General features: G+C 39.2%; 1 pseudogene; it reads right to left on the bottom strand.

Moving 5' to 3' along the window:
• Positions 1-232: 232 nt before the first annotated feature.
• LOC111323808 (protein-glutamine gamma-glutamyltransferase K-like) lies at positions 233-8035 on the bottom strand (annotated as a pseudogene).
• Between the last annotated feature and the right edge of the window lie 2713 nt (positions 8036-10748).

Raw genomic sequence — 10748 nt, 5'->3', positions numbered from 1 at the left:
ATTGATGTTCTCATTGATAATTGTGTCAGAAGCTCTATCTATTGAGATTGTCTTGAGATGAGTGACATGCTCGTACATGAATCTATTTCCATTTAAGTAATTAGAAAAGGCTTGATCAGCGAGTTGTTTACTGTGAATGACTTCATACTCAAGATGGATGTCAGTCAATTGATAACAAAGTTTTGCAGGGTCAGAGCCTTTTAAATCACCAGCAGCAGGTGTAAAATTGAGCTCAACTGAGAAGCTCATGAGAAAGAGCTGTGGGGAAAAAGACTCCATGATCTTTTAAAATCTCATGATCCAATGGAATCCTGTACATGTTTCCATTGACTTGATTGAGTTTCTTCTCTTTATAAACACCAGAGGTCTTCTTATTTCCAGCGTCGCATCTGATTTTTGAAAGATCTGTAGATTGAATACCTTCTTTGAACATGCTTGCTCTCTGATTCTCAGTCAAGAAGAGGTCCTCATAGAGCTTGAATAGGTCATAAGCATTACTGTCTTGTACAATTTCTCCCGCAAACTTCAAAGTGAGTCTATCAACAAGAGCTCTTGATACATTGTTCACGAGGAAATTGTTTGCATGGCCACTGACTGTCATGTTGAAGACGAGTGCAAGCGATCCAGGCACAAGTACTACATCATTATCAAGCTTTGAAACAGGAACCCTTAGGATCTCACCAGGAGAAGCTCTATTTGGGTTAAATGTTACTCTCTGAATAATGCAGTCTGCCTTGAGGGCGTTTGACGTCTTTTTTTCAAAACTCGGGTCAATTTGTTTACTGATTACATCAACTTCAACGACTTCCATTCTTTTAATTAAAAGATTTTTTTAAATAAAAATGGCAGATTTTGGGGATACTGATCCTCTGTTTGAGCATAATGACGTTCTTGTAAGAAAAAACAAAAAAAAAAAAAAACTGAAATAATTACTACCTGACTCACTCAACACTCACAAGTTAATGACCGTCGACCTTGGCGACAATCCAGCTCCTTCCAGCTGAAATTTTCCATTATTCAGAGTGACTGGCAAAATATTTTTGAATGACGCTGTCACTTCCACCTTTTCTCACCTCTTCACAGACTTAGAAGATAACTGTGGATGGAGCGAAGATATAGGCAATGAGTATCTTGGCTGAAGAACATTGAGGAAAGCGGTGCATGAAATCGGCGATTGGAATGAACTTTCTTTCAGCTCGATTGAGGAGAGGCACACATTTTTAGATTTATCAAAATGGGAAACTAAGCGGCACATCTGCGGTATACGATTTAAAAGGTGACTTTGGCACAATCTGTCTCCTCATTAGGAGATGTTTAATGAGAGGTCCTCTTGAGATATTTTCGATAGTTTTAACTCAGAGTTCACTACGTCTCTCGTCTATTGTCCTTTAATTTAGGGATTGACCAAGCCAAGTTGGTTTTCTGCACGGTACAAAAAGACGCACTGAGAAAATCTTACCGCGGGCTCGCTAGAAGGTTGCTTTCTCATCTGATTAAAATGGACGCGATTTTTCTCATTTTCCATAAAAAGACTTTTTGTTATTGACCATACGTTTCCAGTTTTCCTTGATGTCATATTTTTACGACAGAATTAAAGCTATAATGCTGTGAAATATTAGATCCCATTTCTGAGCTTTTTGTTTGTCTGCTTCTTGTCTGATAATTTTTTTTCTCACAAATATTAATAGATGTACAAGACAGATACTCATTCGAACGCATTTGACCTCCCTCTTCGTAAAGGAAACTTACACTGTATAAGAATGACAGAGGTTGATTTGTCCCCTGTGCCAGTAACTCGCTAACAAGCTACACCACAATTGGAAAAATCCCCCCTACATCCCCCAAATTTTTCGTAGATACAAAACTACAATACAAAATCTCAGGGTGTTTGTAGGCTGAAGTGACGTCCAGTCTGCGGCAGCCTTTACCAGGCTTTTTCGTGCTGATGGACTTGCCAATGCTGTGTTTATCCACATAGCCAGCCTTCATTACGCCGTCGTCACCATCTACATCCCAGTTCACCCGGTCGCTATTCACCTCAGCAAAAACAAAGCCTGTGTCATAAGGGAGATACACCTAGCCGTTCTTAACTGCCTTTACAGAGGCAGGACCGCAACGGAAGACACCTGTCACAGAATGAGAAAGGACGAATTCAATCAAATAGTTAAATCTGAAAATTTTGGCTTGACTCAGCCCAGAAAAAGTTTCGGCGATGATAAATAAGTGAGAAAGGCAATCTTTTCTCGTTTAATGCGGGATTTTTTGACAGCATCTTTGCACCTCCGTGCTAACGATAAATCCCGTGAGCACTGCTTTTGAAGAATAACAGGATGAAAGAAAGAACTTTTTCTCGCCTTTTAGCCTCGAAAAGGAATCTGCATAGGTTTACCGTTTTTCCCAAGCATTTTGTTCTTGATATTTTTGCCGTATGGGCGAAAGTAAAGCATATAGCACCCCAAAATAAGTGTGCCTCGGTAACATGAGTTTTACGCGCGAGTTTGAAAAAGGGATGGTTTAAGTGTCACGGTAGGGCCTTCTCCTGAAGAGTACACCGACTATATCAACTGCAATTTCGTGGATAGACTGTTTTGTAATAAGTTCATGCTTATGTGAGAATTTCCCGTTAAACTACCATTTCCGATGTGATCCCCTAGCAGGGAACAAGGTTGAATCAACTCCCTAATTCGAATGCCATTTTAAATGTGTCACTGACAATTAATTGAGGGCAGCATTTATTCGAAGGCCTCATACTGAACATGTTGCTGTAGATTATCAAAGTCAGCAGAGAAAACTGTTAAAAGTAATTCGTTTTGAATGGTTTTCAAAAACCTAAACCTAAATTCGCCAGAAACGCTAGTGTAAAAAAATGCATTTGCAATAAAAACGCCTCTTCAAATAAGCAATATGATGAGTAATAGAGGGGTTCCCATACTTATCGAGGCCCGGAATTATAAAAAAACCGTACATACCTTCACTTATCTCTTGAGGTGTGGCGTCATGCGCCTGCCATCCATCATGTCCATCTAGTAAATCAGCCTGAGGACGCTTGAACCATGATTCGTTCCACGCGTGGAAATTCCTAAAATAAGAGATTTATAACTTTTATAGTAGTTTGCTAATTACAAACACTCATTACTTGTTTTCTAGCTACGCAAAGACCTATGAGCAACTCTTTCACGAATATTCAGTGAGGAAAAACAGTTCGAGGAACAACTAATTTGTAAGCAGGTCACCATGTGTCAAAGGCATTCTGGTGTCCAAAAGCGTACACCACAATAACCCAGCCAGAGCTCTAACCCAGACATCTCAATTTAAGTTCGCACTTTTGTGTACGTAGATGTCTACGAATTAAAACGTTACTTGTCAACTTGCAATATCACTCAAAACTATCATGGAAAGACAAACATTTATCACGAAACTGACTGAATCCACTGAAACATTTAACACCAATTCCATAATTAAAGACTTCTATCGCAAGACAGGCCATGTACATTAAATTCAAGTTGAATAAATTGCAGTTTTTCCACTCACCAGACCGAATCATCATTGAATGCATCCAACGGATTGCCCTCTTCATCCCGGCGAAAGTCGATAGTCATACTATTGTCAGTGTCATGCGCGGATTCATAGTTTGTTACACTACGGGTGGGTAATCCCAACGCTCGCAGCACTAAAAACAATGCAAGTAAAAAACAACGCTGTATCCAAAATAGAAGCATCATTACATATCTAGGTTAATTTCTCTCCAGAGAAATCCCTGGCATATAAGACTATTTTTTTTAAGAAACATTTTGTTGTGAAGTAGCGCTGAGTATTTTTACGAGTTGTGCCGTATTTTGACGAGCCCGTAGGGCGAGTCAAAATACAAATAGCGAGTAAAAATACTCAGCGATACTACACAACTAAACGTCTAATAAGTTATTTATTATCCAACACACTAAATTGTTATTTCAGTGTGGGCGAATTTCGCGGATATTTATTTATGGGTGTGCGTGACAGAAGTATGCGAAGCGCAATGGAATTGGGGCGTTGTCGTGTTGCTGTCTGTATTTTCTTCAATAAATGAAGAAATTTCCTGGTTGTCTGACTGTTTTTCTTCGTTGAATTCATCTAATAAACCTGGATCTGTATTTGCCAGCCATTCCAATTCTTCGTCGTCTGAAATATGATTCAGATTGTCCACCATTTTTCTTTTCGTAACTTCAATCCAATTCTTTGCTTGCGCGATGCGAGAAAACCTGTTTAACCGGTTCTATGGAGTACAAATACTGTGTGATATCTGTACTCGTCTATGGCGTTATTTGTACTCTACGGAGTGTAGTTGAATATCAGAATCCCACTCAACCTACGTGTAGTGACCAGTCCCGAGAACACCCAGCACTGCCCAAATCTCACAGAAGACTTCTTTTTCATGAATTTTTCCAGAATGGCTGTACTTCCGGTTCAAGCAAATGGCGGAGTGCAGTTCTTGGGGTACTTCTCAGTCCATCGTCCAAATAAAATTCCACCATCACTATCCCTGTGGTTTGCCTTCAAAATAAGACAAGACACCATAAGATTTCTATCCCTTGTTACTTATATATACTCTCATGTTAGTTTCTTAATTGATGATTTTCCTTTTTTTTTTCAGGATAACCTCAACTATCCCGTCTAAAGACTTCTTTTTCGTTTCCCTAAAAATTCGAGTCAAATTTTTCACAGAAAAACTTTACTAGCTTTTAAAACATTTCAGAAATAAGGATACTTTATGAAGAACAAGGATAGTTAAAGCATAGAGGAGATATTCCCGAATTGCACAAGTGACCGTGGGTTTCAAAGTGTCACTAACATCAAGATCAATGGACAAACTGTAACGAAGATATTTCAAATACATCCAACTCAATGATTTGAGCATCGCATTTTGATTTATAATGCATAGTAATACATGGAAAGAATTGTTCTTAAAATGGAAAAACTGACTAGGTAGCTTTGAAAGCATATAGGCATTAACAAAGTAACTGCTGTACCAACCATTGCGGATATAATTCGTGAAATCTGGATTGGACTGGATCTCGTAGATGCAGAGAGTCCCGTTTTGTTTAACAGCCATAATGCACATTCCAGTGAGACGTCTTCAAACTAAGAAAAATATATCGATGCTTAATGGCCAAAAACAAAAACAACAAAAACAACCAACTATTTATCTGTCGTAAGAATAACAGATTGAGTAACATAAAAATCCCCTGATGAGGGAGCAATCACGAAACAGGCTTGTGGGGATAAAAACGTAGTCGCCGTATTTTTCTACTCAACATATATTGCGCTCTTCTTTAATGTATCACGTAATTTGAAAAAAAGGGAAAAATATGAAAAAAATTAAAGAAAGGAAAAATGAGAATGGAAGTGAGTGGATTAAGGTCTCAAATATCTCGTACTTAAATCAAAAGGATTATAAATCGCCGCAAGTTTGCTTGCAACGAACAAAAGAAACAGTAAGGAAAAAAAACGTTCTTTTTTACCCGGCCGAACGTCTAAGGCATTTCCTCCTTTTGTTTCGCAGAACCCACCCAGATGTATCCAAATTCATTTAACACATATTCTCTTCGATAATCTTCTCTCGCCATGTATGCGGAGTCCTCTGACAACAAAATGATGACAGTTTAAGAACGTGGTATTGACTCAAAAATTACAAGCAAGCAAATTCCTATAACAATAATTAAAAATTGCACCGAAACAATAGAGCAGAAATTGACCTTTTTTTTTAATAAGAGGTGAGAGTAAGAAGCGAATTTACTATAAGAGAAGGAGACGAAGCAGCACGTAGATGTTAAAAATGATAACAGACCTAGAAATACAGAAATAATAGTAAGACAGAGAAAACAAGGAAGAAATAGGAAAAAAAATTAACGATGGTTTCAGAACATTTGTATTTCACTGCAGGTTTAGCACGCGTCTTGTATTAACCTTTGCACCAGGCGTTAAACAAGACGCAGACTGTGCCACCATCCTTGTACTTAAACACTGATTTCTTGTCATCGATCATTATTGTCTCTATAAATACTTCATACTGACCAATCGGAGACTTAGCGGATGGCATTATAGTCAAATAGTCAAAAGAAGAGTTTTCCCTCTAATCTGGTTTATTTTCATTCCCCACTCAGCAGGAGTGAGGATCTCCTGTATTGCAACTCGGACTATAGAGCCCTTGCTCTCCTGAAGACGACTTCTTAAACATGCAGTTGAATAAAAGAAATCAGACAGAAAATAAAGCACGTTGAAAGGGCGTAAACAGGATTGTGGGATCATGTATACTTCCAGTTAAGTATCGGTCCATACTATCGGCCAACATGTCGCGACCGATATTCGGTCGGCCGATGCTCGGTCGACATATCGACCAATACTATTTACCGAGGTCAGTTTTTCTGAACTGAGTTCGGTTGCACAGAAATAAAAACTGATCCTCGACCGATTATCGGCGAACATGTCGGCCGGTCCTCTCTCGACCGCAACCCATGTCAGACCGTTAGACGGTCATGCCTTAAGTACACATGATCCCAATTGTGTAGAAGGAGCAGGTATTTGGAGGCATATCAGGTTGCCTAAAGGCTCGATTTCAGCCGTTTTCTGGTAACTGGATCTTCAGGTGAAGAGCGAGGGCTCATTTCCAGAAAACCCTTGGCTCCATCCTAGCTATTCTTCCATGAGATTAGAATTTAGATTTATGAGCCGAACAAAGTCCTTGTAGATGTTTGAAGTGACGGGGCGTGCAGTTTCTTCCATGAGATAAGTCTTATGCAGCTGTGCTACAGGGGAGTATGACACTCTAGTTACTTAAGATTTTTGTCTGAGTTTTCTAACATTTGACATCGCAAGCTTGACGAAGAGCACTAAAAATTCTTCCAGTGATGCGTGCTCGGTCCGAGACAATTGAAGTGGATCCTTTGAAAGGGTCTTTAAGGTGCTTACGTTCGATTTGCGATGCTTTTTCGAATATTTGTTGAGCTCTTACGCTTTACAGTAGGATTTGAACTGGGAGGGGGCCTACCAGTTCCACGTGACTAAAACCAGAACCTAAGTCACATATAAGTTAATTTCCCACAAGTTCGCAATTCTTGGCAATTGAATTAAAAGTTCAAAGAAAAGTACCAACCTATCTCAAACTGTAGTACAATGTTGTCAATGTCATTTTTGTATTCTCTGTTAAACGCCACAGTGAAATGAAATGTCTGTCCCCTTCTGATGATCAGATGTTCTGTCTCATAGTGTTCTGTGAGCAAGCCTGTTGTCCTTTATATGGAAAATGGAAATCCACTCCCACTGGCTCCAACTGGGATGCTAAGAAATAATATGGATATATCAACAAAGTTGAAATGGTAAATTGGCCACCGTAATGATTACAAAAGCTGACGTTTCGAGCGTTAGCCCTTCGTCATTCGCTCCGACGAAGGGCTAACGCTCGAAACGTCAGCTTTTGTAATCATTACGGTGGCCAATTTACCATTTCAACTTTGTTGATATATCCAAATTATTTCGTTACTCCCACCGACGCAGCCCCAAACAGTTTCTTTCGAAACTATCAGCCTTTATTACTAAGAAATAATATTTCGTTAGGATTAATTTCATATTCTGTTTTAAGAGGTATAGCCGCTGATGTGCAAGGGGTGAATGGCTGTCTGTTCGTGGACGTTACAATTCCAATGTAGCGCGCTTGATCGGGCAAAAAACGGTGAACCGTGCTAAGGGAAAACAAACAAACGAACAGACAGAAACCAGGATACAGACTTTTTATAAGTAAAGCGAATAAATGATCATCTTTTTAATCTGATATTTATCTAGGATGACGTGGGTTCAATTATGATTAGATTGCGCAGCCTCACTCTAAGAGCGCGGCGCGGCAAGCTAACTTTTTTACCTTTTTTTCGCTGTTTCTTTATTCCTGCGAAAGACTTCACGTAACCGGGGGTCTGCCTGTAGTCTAAGGTTGATTATAGTTCACCACTAAATTTTCTCCGATTCGTATTGGTTTAAATCCATCACGTGACGCGATAGTGTTCATCCGTGGAGAGACACTATCAGCCTATACTGCCCGCCCGTGAAAAATTTTGGATGGTTTGACGGCCGCGAAGTTAGGCAAATCGGAGAAACAGTGACTTTTCAATGCTGGTTGCCAGTTATTGACATTTGTGACCTGCATTTTGGTGGGTTTTGACTGTTTTTCAACTGGCGCGCAGAAGAAAATTTAATGGTGAAAAATAAAGACAATAAAGTGTTTATGTCTCGGAACTATCGGTCTGCTGGTTGCCTCTTGGAATTTGATGTTCTTAAAACTAGCATATTTGTTTTAAGAACATCAAATTTCCGCGGGGCAACTATCAGCCGATAGTTCCTCGAGAGAAACACTCTATTGTTTAAATAGATTGCATAGGAAGTTTGAACTGGTGTTGCTTTACTGTTTTGTCAATTTTATATTGTGTTACCTAATACTCGTTGATTTCCTTCTACACTAGTATACTACAACGATGATAACTGCTGATAATACTATTACGCTGTACTCAAGTAATTTCCCTGGAGACGTTCCATTATTCAATTGTTAAACCGACTATCAACAGTACATGACATGATTCATTAGTCTTCATACTTTCATGTTTTGGTTGTATGTTAGGCTTATTTCAGAGTGTTCGGCAGGCGTAGTAGAATCCCAGTTCCAAGAATTTCTGCTTAAGCCGCAAATTGCCCACCTGGCTTCCTCTTGGTGATCCTCAAGTCAGTTTGTTTGAAGCCTTAAGCTTTTTGTCACTTGTCAGCATCATCCTCCCTTTCAGAGCCTTAACCATTTTGGCGTTTAGGTGGCTTTTTTTTTTTTATACTTATTTTCTTTTTCAACAACTATATTGGGTTTGACTTCTAAAAAAATAAATAAAAAAAACCCACAACAGTAGCACTTAGTACAATATTACAAAGACCCAAAAGGGGGGGGGGGGGTGCAAACGGGACGCGAGGTCCCATGCGAGGCACTCCCCTATCTTAAAAAGTATATAAATAAATGAATAAATGAATAAAAAGGACAGTTTTGTAAAAGAAGAGGAAACACAATAGTTAGCGATGGCTGGGGCAGGTTTCGATCAAGGTCCAAGGTCCTAGGGCTTCTTGAATACCTAAAAGTTAGAACAGCTTTTTGGAGTTTAATTTTACAGCAAAGACTAGCAGTTTTAAATCTAGTACACTGCTTCACCCTCGGTCGCAAAATATGCGCTTTACGATAAATGCGGGAAGTAAATCCAGGGGAAATTGGTTTTCGTTCTGAGTTAGCCAAGGTTCGAGTTAAAGATGATTCGATTTAGAAAGGGGGTAAATTTCTAAAGAAACTGTGATGTTGCGTCAATGTGGAAGGGTGGGTGGGTGGGTGGGTGTTATTAAAAGATAACTTGGTTTTTATCAACTGAATTGATAATGTGAAATGGCCACTTCAAAGAGACTCTCAAATTGAAGTCTCGAGATCGAGAGTCAGCCCTTCGTCAAAGGCTAACTTATGCGAACCTGCTTTTGTTCACAATTAAATGTATAACGTTAGTAATGGTAATGCTTATCGATAAAGTTCGCGGAAAACTTAATTGAAGTAATTTTGTTGATAACCAGATCAGGGTAAAGAGATCGAAATGTTCTCATGCTGCAAAGCAGTGTTAATGTGCTGTTTTTTTGTCGTCTACATTGCATTCACTGTACCGATAGCCATGTTTGTCGATACCTTACACTTAAGGGGTAAGAAGAAGACTAAAAAATTATCGAACAAAATATGGAGAAAACTGGACATTCTGCGGAGTCATGTAGGCCTTTCAACCAACGGTAAACCCAGAATTGACACGCGATATCCACTCAGTGTGCATCACATTTGTACGATGATTTAACGTATACGTTGCCCTTCCGTTGTTTCGGAGTTAAAATTCAATGACCAAAAAGCCTTTTATCACTTTGCACTTCGACACTCGACTGCTTTTCCTATGTATTTTCATTCTTGACAGAGTAAAGTGTAGTAAATTTTACTAAAATTTTACCACTAACCGCCTCCCGGTTAACTCTATGGATAGAGCGTTGGACTGTTGTGCCGGAGGTCGAGGGTTCGAGCCCCTACCGGACCAGCACTCAGGGTCTTAAAATAATTGAGAAGAATTTGCTACCCGTCTATGACATCAAGAAATGGTTAGATATTCTAGTCTTCTCGGATAGGGACGAATAAATGGAGGTCCCATCTCCTGCAGGGTTGGGGTAGGAGACGTTAGTTTCCCACGCACGAGATTACTGTGTGATGGATGTCCTCCCCTGGGGTGAGATGGGTGGGTTAATAGAGGGCCACAGGATTATCGGTTTAACTACTGTCACGTGCTACCCTCTTAAAATAAAGTCTCTCTCTCTCTTAATAAATTACCTCAGAGAACCATATACTTATTGTTTCTATTTAAAACAACTCGCCAGTTATTTCTAGTTGAATTTGCATTTTGGCAAACTTTGAGAAATCTGGAAACTTCTATGCAGTTGTATCTTATTGATAATTCACGCTATGTCGATTCCGGCTTTGTTTTACTGATCGAGAGTACCTTTAACTATGAACATATTTACTTTAAAACATCGGAAACAAACATTTTTGTCTCGCTTAATGATCCTCCTTATTTGTGGCCTTTCTCATTTTCTTTAACATAAAAGTCACGCTACCAAAGGTCCGAAATCCTTAGTTATGTCTTACGATTTTTTATCACATGTATAAACATAAAATT

This window comes from Stylophora pistillata, chromosome 1 (genome assembly GCF_964205215.1).
Source record: "Stylophora pistillata chromosome 1, jaStyPist1.2, whole genome shotgun sequence".
NCBI lineage: Eukaryota > Metazoa > Cnidaria > Anthozoa > Scleractinia > Pocilloporidae > Stylophora > Stylophora pistillata.
Note: the sequence above shows the minus strand (reverse complement) of the source record. Positions and strands in the feature narration are given on the sequence as shown.